Here is a 17,420-nt window from a genome sequence, read left to right as displayed (position 1 = left end):
GTTATACTAACCAATAGCCCTTCCTCTTCCAGGGCTCTTTTGCATTCCTGACCTGTGCTAAAGCTAGAACTAAAGGATACACTATTTTTACTTGACAAAAAACTTCAGAAGGTTAACATGAATAATGTGTGCCACATGAGATGAAATCTTAGATCCAAAATGCTATCAAAATTGTATAGAGATACTGGAAAAGCCAGATGTTATCCCTTATTTCCTTTTCAGATTTGGATGTAGTGGGGAAAGCTGTAGGAACATTACTTGGAAAGATAAAATTATCAAAAGAGTGCGTATCTTAAGTATCTCCTCAAGTGTTCTGAGGAAGTAATGTTTTCTATCTGGTTTTGATAACTTCCAGACTAAAAATTTATTTTCTCAGTTTGAAGGTGTACCCCCTCATGGCTGTATTGGAGTACTACATGGGTTGATTTTTAGGTTGTCTTTTTTGCTTGACCTTGTTATCCCAGATTGAAATAAATAAATAATAGTTCAGCTGAGAAATGATGATTTGAAAATGGGAAAACTAAAAAAACAAACAAACAAAAAAAACTCATTATTTTCTTCTATAAAAGGTTGAAAATATGGACAAACTTTTTGTTGCTTCTAGAGCCAGACTTTTATCCTTGGATTGTTCTCATAGTTATGAACTTTCTTTTTTTATTAAGATGGAAAGACTCATTAGTAGCTCAATCAATAGCTGGGCCTGGGGTCTGGAAAAATCATCTTCCTGAGTTCAAATACAGCCTCAGACACTTGTATGTCCCTGTGTGACTCTAGGCATGTCTTTTAACCTTGTTTGCCTCAGTTTCCTTATCTGTAAAATGAGCTGGAGAAAAAAATGGCAAACTACTCCAGTATCTTTGCCAAGAAAATCTCAAAAGGGATCACGAAAAGTAGGACACAACTGAAATTATTAAACAATAACAATCTGTCTTTGAAATTGTGGAAGCATTCAGAGTTGGAATAAGGAACAAGTGATCTGATATACCTGGGATCTGACTAGAATAACTTCTAGATAAATTCTGGATAGCAGGAAATAGGACAGGATTCAAACAGGGTGGTGAAACATGATGCTTGGGAGCTTCTGGCTAGGAGAAGAAATATCTAGTAACTAATCAATGAGCATTATTAAGTTCTTGCATTGTGGTGGGTACTTTACTCAACATCATGAATAAAAGGACAAAAATGAAACAGTCCCTACACTCAGGGAATTTACAATATAACAAGGAACACATATATATATGTACAAAGTAAATGGGAGGACACGAGGAGCTGGGGATGAAGTAAGGATCAAGAAAGGCTTCAAGTAGAAGAAGATGATACTTCAGAAGTAATCAGTCAGCTAAAGGTTAGGTAGGCAGTTAATACTAGAAAGTCTGACAGAAGCAATCTTGCAAGGCAGGTGAATGTAAGGTGACTTTAAGGAGATTTTGATATGAGGCAAAAGATGAAGCTTAAGCAAGTTGGACGTGAGGGATTTCTGGCAGCAGATAATAAATCATGGGATTTTGGCTCAGGGGCAGTACTCTCAGTCTTCTGAATAAAGAATGGTAAATTAGGGTCACAAGATTAGAGAGAGTAGTCCACAGGGTAGGAAAAAAAAAAGGCCTAACTCAGTTTGATTCAATTAGGTATCTGAATAGACAATTAGATATTAAAGACCTCTCTTCATCCTGAGAACTATATTAAAACCCAAAGTTCTTATTTCTGAAACTTTCCTCCTTTAAAGATTTGACAGGCTTATACTTCATGATGGTAGAACTGAACCTTGGGAAACCCACTCTCAAGATAAGATACTTTATTTTCTTGGGATCCTTCTTTTACAGGGACTAAGAAGGAAGGTTTTGCCTTGCTTAGGTGAAAGATAGTTTCAGGTAGTATGATGTAATGTAATTTCATACAAGGTTTAAAAGTCAAACGATGGGACAGCTCTTTGGCAATTTTAGTTTTGTATTGGGAGGCAGAGATCTATTTTGAGGATACCCAACACCCTGAAATGACAAATTCCTTTAAATAAATATTCCTTATTGAGAAATCCAGATAATCTCTAATGTTTTCCTTCCATGTCCCTGGAATATGATAAGCACCTGAATTGTAAAGCAATCTTTAAAATAACAAACTATTAGAGTGTTAAGTTGGACAGCCAGCATTTACATTACAGTGCCTTTGTGCCCCAGAAATACAGTAGAGAGCTGTTGCTATATTTTAAAGAGCAAGTTCCATTCGTCATTAATGAGGCTGTTCATTAGTGGAAACAAAACCTTGTTTCTTGAAACTGAAGAACACTTTGATCCAACTGATGAAAGCTAGTTTTGAAAAGAGTAACATAATCACTAGAAAGCTGTAATGAATCTAGGAAAGAAGGATCCTTTAACTATTTAACATTGTGATTGAATTGGTATTAATAGATTTCTGAGTAGCTGTATTATTACTATTTATTATTCATGCAACAAAGATAAAGAGAGGGTGAATGATATAATGGATAAAGGATGATCCCTAGAACTAGAAAAGAGGTGAGTTCCAGTCCGACTTATGAAAGAAAATAGATATGGGAGCATGGACAAATTGCTTAACCTTTCAGTGTGTTAGAAAACTCCCTAAAATATTTACATATGAATTGCCTACTTACATCAGATGAGGAAATTTCCATTTTGGGAGCTCCTCAAACTAGAAAAATTACCTATCAGGATCAAAACCAAACAAATAAACAAAAAAAGTTATTGAAAAGAAAGATAGAATAAACAAAATGTTTATTTAAAAGTTTACAATTTGATAATATGAACAATATGGTACATGTAAAGAATCACATTTTTGTTCCATTTCATTGTTGGGACTCAATGCTCCAAGTAGTTCTCTATTCTTGACACAGTTGCCAAAATGATTTAATATAGATCTGTTTTCCCTTACTCCTTGTACTCAACTTCAGTGGCTTTTTATTACTTCAAAGACCAAATATAAACTGTTCTCTTTGGCATTTACAGATCTTCAAACTGGGCTTTCTTCCTACCTTTTAAATCTTTTTATATATTCCTTTCCATGAACTCTGTGTTTCAGTCATACTGACCTCCTTGCTGTTGGTCATGCACTATGTCTTATCTCCCATTTCCATGCCTTTGCATTCCAAGAATGTGTTTACCTCTATCTCTTGGAATTCCTGGCTTCCTTCAAACCTTGATTTTGGGCATCTGGAGCCTTTCTTGATTACCCTTTCCCATCTACTCAGTCTTTCCCTCACTATATCATCTTGTATGTATTGTATCATATGCACATGATATCTCTCCCATTATTTAGATTGTCAGCTGCTTGACATATTTTGTTTTTATATTTGTATTTCCAGTACTTCTTGTTGTTTGTCCTTCATATATCAGACAAATGATGCTATGCCATACAAGTGAATGGGATTTCAGTGAGGGAATACTGTGCAAAGTTACCAGCCTCACTTTCTCCTCTGAATCCACTTGGGTTCAGTGGCAGGATATAGATTGGAATATCTAAAGATGGCCTTCTCTGGTGATAGTATTCCATTCTTCATCATGGAGTATAACAGTTTCCAAATAAAGCTGAGGGTCACCAAAAGAACAAAAGAGAGGCATGATGGGTATAAGCAAGTAGTAACACATTGCTAATAAAGAAGCAGACAAAAGAAGGGATATCACAGATGTCAAGGAAAAGTAGCCCTTAAAAGAAAGGGGGCTTTGCATACACCCATAATCCCAGTTAACAGGAAAGCTGAAGCTGGACACATGTCTTCAACTTGAGAGCTGGCCCTTCTCTCAGCACTTAGGAGAGTTCCTGGAACATAGCAGGAGCTTAATCAATGTTTGTTTACTGATTTTGAAAAGTCTTAAAGGAAGATATATGACCTCACTAACTCTTCAGCACTAAGAATAGATTTGGAGAAAATAAGAAAGAGCAAAGTATATATTTTACTTGAGAGAAATAAATAATTCTCAACCATTGTTTCATTAGTAGTAATTTCTCTATTCAATTGGATGAGAGGTTGAGATGGTGACAGGTTGTTTCAGGATATGTTTATTTTACTACTTTCAATAGAACAAGTGGAAAAGTGACATGCTTTACTAAACCATCCAGTAGAACAGGAATTTGAACTGTATTTGTTTGGTAGCTTTAGAATCTCCCATCTAAAAATTGTCTAGAAGAATTTGGAAGAGTGACAAGTATAATTTTCATGGTTTTGTGGTTAAGGACGGTCTATATGGCAAGGCTTATCTTTTTGGCTTGCATTTAAAATAGCTATTTAAAAAATTGTTGAAAGAAACAAAGCAGATTTCTACTTAAAAAAAACTCTCAGGTAAGCTTTAGTGAAAAATCTGAATTTTCTACAAAAAAAAAGAGAAATTTATGTATTTTAAACATTTTAAAGGAGTTTTAGTGAGAGCAGTTTCTTATCTAGACTTGTAATTTAATCAGTCAGGAGGGAAGGCTGGTATGAATGGAAATTATCTTCAATTTATAATTTTATTGGGGCACTCAGAGGTTGAGTAACTTGATCTTGATCACCAAGCTAGTGTGTGTCACCACCAAGATTTGAAAAGAAGTTTTCCTTATATCTAATAACAAGACTGATTCTCCATCTACTAATCCATTCTGATTCTTTTAAATTCTATGTAATATAACTATGTTAAGAATGTATTGTTTGAATAAACTGGGAAAACATTTTTACAATCAAAGGTTCTGATAAAGGTCTCATTTCCAAAATATATAGAGAATTGACTCTAATCTATAAGAAATCAAACCATTCTCCAATTGATAAATGGTCAAAGAATATGAACAGACAATTCTCAGACGAAGAAATTGAAACTATTTATAGACATATGAAAATATGCTCCAAATCATTATTAATCAGAGAAATGCAAATTAAGACAACTCTGAGATACCACTACACACCTGTCAGATTGGCTAGAATGACAGGGAAAGATAATGGGGAATGTTGGAGGGGATGTGGGAAAACAGGGACACTGATACATTGTTGGTGGAATTGTGAACACATCCAGCCATTCTGGAGAGCAATTTGGAACTATGCTCAAAAAGTTATCAAACTGTGCATACCCTTTGATCCAGCAGTGTTTCTACTGGGCTTATACCCCAAAGAGATACTAAAGAAAGGAAAGGAACCTGTATGTGCCAAAATGTTTGTGGCAGCCCTGTTTGTAGTGGCTAGAAACTGGAAAATGAAAGGACGTCCATCAATTGGAGAATGGTTGAGTAAATTGTGGTATATGAATGTTATGGAATATTATTGTTCTGTAAGGAATGACCAGCAGGATGAATACAGAGAGGACTGGCGAGATTTACATGAACTGATGCTGAGTGAAATGAGCAAAACCAGGAGATCATTCTATACTTCAACAACGATACTGTTTGAGGATGTATTCTGATGGAAGTGGATCTCTTCAATAAAGAGAGCCTTAATTGATCAAAGATGGACAGAAGCAGCTACACCCAGAGAAAGAACACTGGGAAATGAATATAAACTTCTTGCATTTTTGTTTTTCTTCCCGGGTTATTTATACCTTCTGAATTCAATTCTCCCTGTGCAACAAGAAAACTGTTCGGTTCTGCACACATATATTGTATCTAGGATATACTGCAACCCATTCAACTTGTAAAGGACTGCTTGCCATCTGGGGGAAGGGGTGGAGGGAGGGAGGGGAAAAATCAGAACAGAAGTGAATGCAAGGGATAATGCTGTAAAAAATTACCCTGGCATGCGTTCTATCAATAAAAAGTTATTAAAAAAAAAAAAGAAAAGAAAAGAATGTATTGTTTGGCAAAAATCCTAAGGAAGTCTGCTTCAAGGAATATTTGAGAATTTTCATTAACATAACAATGCTTTATAAATAACTAGTACTTTGGTTCTAAGCAAAAGTATTTGAACCAGTTGAGATTGTTCTCTTAGGGAAAACTTATTCATACTTAATTTATTTAGCATTTTTTTTTGGGGGAGATAACAAAGTGGCAAAATTCATTCTAAGGCTTATCTGGAAAACTATCTAGAGTCTGAATTAATGAGGAATTGCTTAATTTATGAAGTTATTAGGACTATTCTCTTTAATGGCACCTCAATATACTGAGCCGCAGAATGGATCACAATACCCTTACTGTAGGCAGAAAAATCACATTTATGAAGGAGTGAACAATGACTGCCTCAATATTGGTGGTGACTAGGGGCTTATTATAGTCATATCATTGAGTTTTATTTGATCAAGTTTTCCTATTCTTTAAAAATCTCTTTTCATATCTATCTTTGTAAATTGAATAGTTTTTTTCTTCTTGTCATGGAATGATGCTCATAATACAACCAAATCTGAGGAAAAAGAATATGCCTGACAGCTCTATTGTCAACTAGGTTGCAGTAATGCCAGGAGAATTTTCAAATTAACATTCACATTTATTAAGCATTTAATAGGCACAAGGTAGATAGCTAGACATTGGATACATTAAGGCAAAAATGGAATGTTTTCTTTCATCAAGATTATATTTTATTAGGAGGCCAAAGGGACAACATATACATAGAAATTGATTCCAAAGTTTATACAAAATAATCCAAAGTAATTTTAAAAAAGAAAGAGCACTTTTTTTTGGGGGGGGGTGGAGATCAGCATGGGGATTGTATAGAAAGTAGAAGCTGGGCTATGCCTTGAAGGAAATTTGAAATTCCAAGAAGCAGAAATGAGGAAGGAACAAATCCTAGACATGAGTCATGTGTATAAAGGCATGGAAGGTGTGATGCCTCTGAAAAAGAATTGAGTGTAGTTTAGTGGTAAAGGAACCTGCCATGAAGTCAGGAACACTTGGGGCACAACTTCTGCCTCTGTAATTATTGATTGTACAACCTTGGGTGAGTCACTTAATCTCTTACTCTGTGTGCTAGCAGGACTCTAAGATTATAAATTATAGAGAAGGTGCTGATCTATATTAGAAGAATAAATTTTCTCATCTGGGAGTTTCCAATAACAATGAAAATCACAGGTCCAGTCCTCAAAACAATGAAATCACAGGTTCAGTCCATATCATATCCTTAAAGTCTTCATGGTACCTTGCACATAGTAAGCCCTTAATAAATATTTGTCCTGGTTGAATTAAATGAGCCTTACAATCCTGGCCAAAGGATCTCAACGTTTTTTGAGGTAGCAAAGCAAATATTACCCAAGAGTCAGGAATGTTGAGTTTCAATCTTGCTTTAGACACTTAATAGCTAGTAATACATTTAACTTTTTTGTGTCTCAGTTTCCTCATTTGTACAATGAGGGGGTCTTCTGAAGTCTCTTCTGACTTAAATGTATGATTGTTCCTAAGACTATCTTTAAAAGGAGATAAATTTCTCCTTTGCTTTCTAATACATAAACATTTGCAACATTCTTTCCACTATGGAAAAAACAGTTGCTACATTGGTATATAGACATTAAACTTAAAATTGAAAATTTACTACTTATAGCAAAATCTGATGGGGATATCATTTTTGAATGCCCCCACAATTTGCTAGTAAAAATGATAGCCATTCAGATTTTCTCATGACATGCAAAAAATATAGAAAGAATTAAACCAAAATGTAGAGGGAGAAAAACAAGCTATTTGTAATATGCAAGAGGAAGGAAGAAAATGAATGAAAAAGATGGATGGGTGGCATTATAGGAACCATATCTTTTAAGACTTGCTATCCATTTCTGCTTTAATAGCAGACTGAGATAGCATTGTCTCAAATCATCTTTTATAGACAGGTGAAAGTATTCTGTTGTCTAAATGCCTAGGATTAATTATTATCTGGTACTTTGAAATGGGATCTTTTGGTTTTTCTTTCTGTAATGAATTGTCAGATGTCTGTCTCTGTGATCTACCATCTTCCAAGACTGTCCAGGGTCTTTTTCTCTTTTCTCTCTACATTTTCTCCCTTGGTTATCTTATCTGTCCATAATGATTCAATTATTATTGCTATGTAGACAACCTCAAATTAGGTAATCAGCTATAATTTCTACTTTGAACACCTGTCTTATCTCAGCAATTTGTTGTTGAGTATCTCTACTTCAAACCCAATAGGTCTAAAACTAAAGTCGTCTTCCTTTCTAAATATGATCTTTCTTTAAACTTTCCAATTTCTGTTTAAGGTATCAGTATTTTCCCAGACATCTTCATTTGTCACTCTGGAGTAATTTTTAATGTTTCCTTTTCTCTTACCGCTTCACATCCAATAAATTGTCAGATTCTTTCAATTCTACTTCCACAATCTCTCTCCCTCTCCCTTTTTTTCTTTTTCTCCCCTCCTCTCTCCCTCGTTCTTTTTGTCTCTATCTGTTTGTTAGTCTAGCTCTTTCTCTTAAATGCTTTGGATATATTTTACTCCATTAAAGATTTCCCAATTACATTAAAATCAACACCCATTAAAAAAATTTTTTTTTGAGTTTTGAATTTCTCTCCTTCACTCTTGTGCCTCTCTTACTCCTTAAGAAGCCAAGTAATATGAAATTGATTACCCATAGGGAGTTGTAATGTTCTAGTTAGCTTTCGGGAGGTCTGGGGACTAGCCTTGGTCTCAACAGAATAATTATCATGAGAATAGTAAGGAATAAAGTCCAAAGTCTTTATTTCATTCACAGTCTGTCTCTTTCTGGGGCCCAGCTAGCTTTCTGGAGGTCCTCCGGAATGGGTCTTGTTTTCACTGGAGGAAATGCAAGAGGCAGGAGAGCCACCAGAAGCTGGTCCAAGAGGAGTGTCTGTGGCTGACTTTGTCCTCAGTGTATATACGCTATTACAATTACATCATTACAGTATACTGAGTATAAACCAGTCATCATATCACTAGGGAACCATTATTTGTTGTAAGATTAAATCAATCATACTGAACTAGATAACCACTGTCTTTTCAATTACACTGAGTTAACACCTTGTTGCAGAATTAGATCAATCATACTGAGCCTTAAGTATATTTCTCCAAAGTTCCTGCCCTTTACATGGAGTCATATTAAACATATTTCTATATTAGCCATGTTGCAAAAGAAAACACACACAAAAAAAACAAGAAAAAGAAAACAAATGAAAAAAAGTATGCTTCAAAAATCTGTACTCAGAGTTCATAAATTCTTTGGAAATGGATAGCGGTTTTTGGGTCATAAAGTCTTTGGGATTGTCTTGGATCATTTTCTAAGTCTTTTACAATTGGTCATCCTTAAAAATTGCTGTTAACTTGTTAACTCTGGTACTCTGTATAATGTTTTCTTCTTTCCATTTGCTTTTACTTTAGTGATGTATAATATAATGCTTCATATTCATCTATAATTTTTAGTTGAAGTGTTCTATAAGTATATATATCATCTCATATGCAAATATAATTTTATTTTCTCATTAACTATTGGTATTCCTTTAATTTTGTTTTCTTATTGCTGTAATTAGCATTTTTAATGCAATTTTGAATAATAATGGTGATAATGAATATTTTTACTTCTAATGTTATTGGAAAAGCTTCTAGTTTGTCCCTGTTTCAGACAATGTTTGCTCTTGGATTCAATTTACACTACTTATCCTTTTAAGAAAACCTCCATTTATTTCTGTGTTTTTTAGTGGTTTTTTTTTAAAATAAGAATGGGTATTGTATTTTGTCAAAAGCTTTTCTTCACCTCCTGATGTAATGATAGGATTTTGTTTTGTTATTAATATGATCAATATAAACCTAGTAGTGGTATTACTGGGTCAAAGAATTTACATAATTTTATAGTTTTTTGGGAGTAGTTTCAAATTATTCTCTAGAATGGTTGGATTATGCTTACAGTCTTCCTAATATTGAACCAACTCTGAATTCCTGGTTTAAATCCCACCTAGTCATCATGTATGATCTTTGTGATGTATTAATAGAATCTCCTTGCTGGAATTTTATTGAAAATTTTTGCATTGGTATTTTTATAAGGGAAATTGATATATACTTTTCATTCTCTGTTTTGTGCTTTCTTTTGCAATACACTTCTTCTTCTTTTTTTTTTTTTTTAGTTTGTTTATTTTGCTGAAATAATTGGGGTTAAATTACTTGCCTAGGATCACCCAGCTAGGGGGTATTAAGTGTCTGAGAGCAGATTTGAACTCTGGTCTTTCTGACTTCAGGGCTAATGCTTTATTCACTGAACCACCTAGCTGCCCCATTGTAATACACTTTTTTTTAGGCAGTTGGGATTAAGTGACTTGCTCAGGGTCACACAACTAGGATGTGTTAAGTGTCTGAAGCCAGTTTTGAACTCATTTCCTCTTAACTTCAGGGCTGGTGCTTTATCCACTGTGTCATCTAGCTCCACACTGTATTTGCCTATTTCAAAACTTTTGTTCCTCCAATTCATCTTTCATATAGCAGCCAAAATCATCCTGCTAAGACGTGAATATGATTATGTAATTCCTCTGCTTTAAGAACCTTCTATGACTTTCTATTGTCTCTACCATAGGGCTTCTTAAAATTTTTTCATTGATCCCTTTTGTCTAATGAAAACTGTGGCTTTTTTCTTAATAATACTTTTAAATGAATAAAACAAAATATACCAGATTACAAAGGAAATCAGTCATAATTAAATTAAAATATATTTCTTTCTTATCTAGTTTCATGTATCCAGATTAAGAATGAGCTACTCTAATACTTCTTTAATTTGGCATTTAAGGCTCTCCTAAAAATGAAAAGGCCAAACTTTTGAGAAGAATTCCTTGGTTGAAGGAAGATTTTGTGAATTTCAGAGGATGGCAAATTTGGACTTTTCATTGGCATTCTAGTAATAAATTGGCAGGATACTTTGAATATCTAATACAGTATCTATAATTGAAGTAAAAAACAAAACAGCCACAACAAGGAAATAAAACAAAACTTTATTAAGATCCTAAGGAGAATGTCACAAATATTTCATGAAGAGAAGAGAATTCAGTAGTCAAGAGCTGTAAGTTTTCTTTCAATCATACCGTGTTTCCCCGATAATAAGACACTGTCTTATTATTTTTTTGGACAGAAAAACACCAGAGGGCTTATTTTCAGGGGAAGGCTTATTTTAATGAACACTGACAGCAATTTTAATAAACAGGTAAATGTGAACAAAAAAAAGTACCTTTATTCAATAATGATCATGTCATCTTCTTCAACAACATCGTCATAAGTGTCCATACACTGAATTCCGTCCTGGATGTCTTGCGCCTCTATTTCCTTCAGAAGAAGTGGACCCCATCTGTCATGTCCAGCAATATAGCTCTCTTTAAATGAACATATCTTTCCAGGTAACCTGCTCGTAGTGCCTTGGCGACACAGCTATCAGTAATTTTATCCCATGACTTCTTCACCCAAGTCACGACTTCTTGCAGACAGGGCTTCACAAAGTTTCCACGCTGATTTCTTTCCATTCTATTTTCAATGTAGTCATTGACTTCCATGTGCAAATGGTCCTTGAATGGCTTGTTTATTGCAATATCAAGGGAGTGGAAATAGGCAGTCATTCCTGCAGGAATCATTACTTGATCTATTCTTCTTTCTGCAAGGAAGTTCTTCATTTCTTTAGCATGGTGAGTGCTGGCTGAGTTCTTCTTTCATCTTCCATCATGCCCCCTGAGTTCTTCTTTTATCCTCCATCATGCCCCTTTTATCCTCCATCATGCCCCCTCACTCCCGCTTACATACCAGGTTTTTATGTTGTCCTGCCTCAGCTCTCCTCCACGGCACTGCTCTCAATGGTGCCAGCAAGCAAATCACTGGGGAAGAACAGGATGACACGCTCACTGCTGCAGCTCTGATTGGATGCAGCGCGTGCGTTTCATTCTGCGGGGGGAGGAGAGGAGAGGGGGCGGTGCATACAGAGGGTACCATAATGTAGCGTGTAGCGCAGGGGATCACTTTCACTACAGTAGCAATCTCAATAGGGCTTATTTTTTGGGGGAGGACTTATTTTAGAGGAATCTTACACAGTAAAGGGAGGGCTTATTTTCGGGATAGGTTTTATTATCGGAGAAACACAGTATGTGCTCTCAAAGGTTGAGCCCATTTTCCCCTTGATTCTGTTTGTACTGATGGGAGATTTTTATTATAGAATCCTGGGGGAAAGGGAGGGAAATGTTTTGTACCAACTGTTCTTACCTTAGTAAACATCCCTATCTATGAGTTTAATTAGGCTGACTAATATCAACAGATTCTAAAGCATTAGAATGACAATTATCTGTCCTTCATGTTTACATCTATAATTCTGAGGGGAAACATAATAGTCTTTCTCTGAACCTCTCACTCAGGCTTGCAGGCTAAGTCTAAGTTGAGTGGAGATTAATGGAGTAGATCCACTTCATATGTTATTAACAATTAAATATTGTTATATTTCCAAAGCTTTCATTTTTGTTCTGGAATTTTCTTTTCAGCTATTTTAGTTTTGGTTGTATTTAGCTGCATGTGGAAGGTGCTGTTAATAATAAAGTACAAATATTTTTTTATGAAATTTAATGATCTTTGTTAAAGTAGATCTATCCTGGAAAAAATATGAGTTGGGGGGAGGGGCATTGTCAAATGCCAATTTAAGGACTGAACTTGAAATCATAAAACCTGAGATGTAATCTTGATCCTACTAGTTATTACTACCTGTGCAATGTTTCTCAAATCATTTTAGGTCTTTAGGCCTTCTCAATATCAAAGAGACAGAGACAGAGAAACACATGGAGACACAGAGATAGAAAGAAGGAGAGAAAGAGATATACACAGAAACACAGAGAGACAGAGAAAAGGAGGCACACACATGGAGACAGACAGACAAAGATAGAAAGAGAAAGACTAATTTTGAGTGTAATTTCTTCATTGTTGAAGAGGGCCACATCCATCAGAATTGATCATCATATAATATTGTTGTTGAAGTGTATAATGATCTCCTGGTCTTTCTCATTTCACTCAACATCAGTTCATGTAAGTTTCTCCAGACTTCTCTGAAATCATCCTGCTGGTCATTTCTTACAGAACAATACTTGTAAGAAATCAAGCCATTCTCCAATTGATAAATGGTCAAAGGATATGAACAGACAATTCTCAAATGAAGAAATTGAAACTATCTCTAGCCATATGAAAAGATGCTCCAAGTCATTATTAATCAGAGAAATGCAAATTAAGACAACTCTGAGATACCACTACACACCTGTCAGATTGCCTAGAATGACAGAGAAAGATAATGCAGAATGTTGGAAGGGATGTGGGAAAACTGAGACACTGATACATTGTTGGTGGAATTGAATAGAAGAAAATATAGATGGCATAGGCATCAGATTAACCTGGATCCTTTCTCTTGGACTTGACTAATGTATAGATTTATTTTATGTTTCTATGCTTGTTAATTTTTTCCCCTTTATTCTCTCAGTTTTTTTTAAATAATGGAAAGTAAGGATTGGCAATAGTGATGCCAAAAAAGAAGATCCATCTAAGCATTAAAAAAATACACAGAAGAAAAAATAAGGAAATTAGAAAAGAAGCACACACAAGTAGGATGGCTTTGAAAGTAATGTGCTTACAAGTGCTGAGAGAGAATATGTCCCAGACTTATGGGGATTGTATCTGTAACAATTATCTTAGCTATATTAAATTCCCTTATCTAAAAACTAATTAAATTGGCTAGTAATCACTGGATTACATTGAGAACTCCCATCCTCTTCAATCTACCCTTAGAATCTTGAGGGGAGAAGGAGATGATTGTTTTCTGTAGATACCACAGCCAGTTAGTGTGGGAGTTGGGGGAATGAGACTGGATAGGGTGTTTACTGACAACAGTATTCTATCTTCCTGCCTTCATGAAAATTAGACTAGTTTTTCCTTAAAATATCCTGAAACCATTCTTAAAATTTTGTTGGTTTAGGGGACTGAAGTCTCGGGCAGTTGTATCACTTCCCTATTACCTGAATACAAACAGATATGAAATTTTTGGGAGCTTTCTGATGCTTTTTTATTTTATTTAAAATTTTACTATTATAGTATATTATTTTTCCATGTACATACAAAGATGGTTTTTAACATTCAGTTTTGTAAGATTTTGAATTCTAAATGGTTTTTTTCTCTCTCCCTTACCTTCTCCCTCTCTACTCTAGCATCCAATCTGATATAGGTTATACATGTACATTCATTTTTAATATATTTCCATATGGGTCATGTTAAAAAAGAAAAATTAGAACAAAGGAGAAAAACCATGAGAAAGAAAAGAGGGTGAAAATATGATGCTTCCCTCCCCCCCCTTTAAACAACTGATGATTTTTTTTTTATTATAGCTTTTTATTTACAAGATATATTCACGGGTAATTTTTCGGCATTGACAATTGTGAAACCTTTTGTTCCAACTTTTCCCCTCTTTCCTCCCACCTCTTCCCCTAGACAGGTTGACCAATACATGTTAAATATATTAGAGTATAAGTTAAATACAATATATGTATACATGTCCATACAGTTATTTTGCTGTACAAAAAGAATCGGACTTTGAAATAATGTACAATTAGCCTGTGAAGGAATTAAAAAATGCAGGCAGACAAAAATAGAAGAATTGGGAATTCTATGTAGTAGTTCATAGTCATCTCCCAGAGTTCTTTCACTGGGTGTAGCTGGTTCAATTCATTACTGCTCTATTGGAATTGATTTGGTTCATCTCATTGTTGAAGAAGGCCACATCTATCAGAATTGATCATCATATAGTATTGTTGTTGAAGCATATAATGATCTCCTGGTCTTGCTCATTTCACTCAGCATCAGTTCATGTAAGTTTCTCCAGACTTTACAGAACAATACTATTCCATAATATTCATATATCACAATTTATTCAGCCATTCTCCAATTAATGGGTATCCATTCTGTTTCCAGTTTCTGGCCACTACAAAGAGGGCTGCCATAAACATTCTTGCACATACAGGTCCCTTTCCCTTCTTTAAAATCTCTTTGGGATATAAGCCCAGTAGTAACACTGCTGAGTCAAAGGGTATGCACAGTTTGTCCAAATCATTCTCCAAAATGGCTGGATGTAGTCACAATTCCACTAACAATGTGTTAGTGTCCCTGTTTTCCCACATCCCCTCCAACATTCTGCATTATCTTTCTCTGTCATTCTAGCCAATCTGACAGGTGTGTAGTGGTATCTCAGAGTTGTCTTAATTTGCATTTCTCTGATTAATAATGATTTGGAGCATATTTTCATATGGCTATAAATAGTTTTAATTTCTTCATCTGAGAATTGAATGTTCATATCATTTGACCATTTATCAATTGGAGAATGGCTTAATTTCTTACAAATTAGACTCAGTTCTCTATATATTTTGGAAATGAGACCTTAATCAGAACTTTTGACTGTAAAAAATGTTTTCCCAGTTTATTGCTTCCTTTCTAATCTTGTCTGCATTAGTTTTGTTTGTATAAAAACTTTTCAATTTGATATAATTAAAATTTTCTATTTTGTGATCAATAATGATTTATAGTTCCTCTTTGGTCATAAATTCCTTCCTCTTCCATGGGTCTGAGAGGTAAACTATCCCATGTTCTTCTAATTTATTTATAATCTCATTCTTTATGCCTAGATTATGAACCCATTTTGCCGATCTTGGTGTGGGTTAAGTGTGGGTTAATGCCTAGTTTCTGCCAAAAATGTGATGCTTTTTAAGAAAACTATCATGGGTATCTCAGGAGCAGGGAAGGTTTTATCAAATGAATCAACTCAGGGAGTCCTTATAAAACTCAAGGAGATGCCTAAGCTCTGTGAATCATCTTCTCTTTATTCTGGTTAAGTAAATATTTTGTCAACTGTTGAATTACTTATTAGTGTCTTATTTCATTCCACTATTAGACTTAAACTATGAAGGGATTGGCCTTAATCATACCTAGCTAGGGTCAGTCTTCATCAGACCCAGTCCAGAACAGTATGCCATATACAGAATACACAAATATACACACATATACAAAGTGGTTGGAGTGGGGCAAAACTAAGTGAGAGAATCAGAAGTGACTCCTTAAAAGGGTCACTTGAGTCTTGAAAGATTTTAAGAAACAAAATAAAGGTGGATGGCATTTCAGAAATGCAAGGCAGCTTTTGCTAAGGCGGGGGCGCAGGGAATGAGTGGTTTGAGGGTAGAATGAAAGAAAGTGATGTGTACTATTTCTGGAATGATAGGAAATAATGAACACAATTTTGATTAAAAAGATAAAGATATTCAAGGCAAATAATGCAGGATTTTAAGTACTCAGGACAGTAGTATGAGGCAAGTAAGTAGAATTCTCGTTTTGGATTCAGGAAGATAGATTCAAATGTGATCTCAGACACCTACAAAAGGTTATTCTTTTAACCTCTGCTTGCCTTAATTTTCTCATCTGTAAAATGGGAATTAATAACAGCACTTATGTCCTAGGGTTTTTGTGAGGATGAAATGAGGTGATATTTATAAAGTGCCATATAAATGCTGGCTGCTATCATTATTAATAATGATAATTTATTTTTTATTCTTAAGGCAATTGGGGAGCCACTGAAGCATTTTTATGTGAAAGGATCAACTTATGCTTTAGGAATCTGAGTTTGAGAGACAAATGACTGTATATAGTAAGAACAATCAGGAATCTATTACAATTCTCTGTTAAGAGGTGAAAAGGGCTTGAATTAGGTTGGTTGAGATCAGATGTTGAAAAGGTGGAATTGATAAAACTCAATAAGTGATTGAAGATGAGAGATCTGTGAGAGTGAAGAGTCTAGATGACTCTGGGGTTGTGAGTAGAGTTGCACTCTTATTAGGCTAACTTTAGATTTACTGATAATATACAAGTTGTCATGATATCCACAAATGTACCCAATTTCTCAGCTGTGTTTTTCCTCATCTCTGAGAAACAAGGCAACATGTATGATATAGGCATAGCTTTACTTTGTCCAGAACTAGGTTATATCTGAGCTAGTACTAACAAATATCATTTTACACCCAGGAGAGCAAAGATAGCTGCAATGTACATATATATAATTCAATGTCCCCACCCCAGGGTAAGTAAGCCTTGGGAACCTTTGGAATATATATATACACACATTTTATATATATTTACATATATATATATATATATATATATATATATATATATATATGTAATTTATGAGCTAGCTACATAAAAATATACACAGGAGTTGACTGTGTGTGGTTTTTTGTATTGTGTATGAGAGAGACAGAGAGACAGACAAGGAGCAAAGGAGAGAGAAAGAGACAGAGACAAGAGACACAGAGACACACACAGAAGACACAAAGAGAGAAAGAGACAGAGACACACAAAGAGACAGAGACAGAGAAACACATGGAGACACAGAGACAGAAAGAAAGAGCGAAAGAGATATACACAGAAACACAGAGAGACAGAGAAAAGGAGGCATACACATGGAGACAGACAGACAAAGATAGAAAGAGAGAAAAACACAGAGATAGAGACAGAA

Source organism: Antechinus flavipes, chromosome 1 (genome assembly GCF_016432865.1).
Source record: "Antechinus flavipes isolate AdamAnt ecotype Samford, QLD, Australia chromosome 1, AdamAnt_v2, whole genome shotgun sequence".
Classification (NCBI taxonomy): Eukaryota; Metazoa; Chordata; class Mammalia; order Dasyuromorphia; family Dasyuridae; genus Antechinus; species Antechinus flavipes.
Note: the sequence above shows the minus strand (reverse complement) of the source record.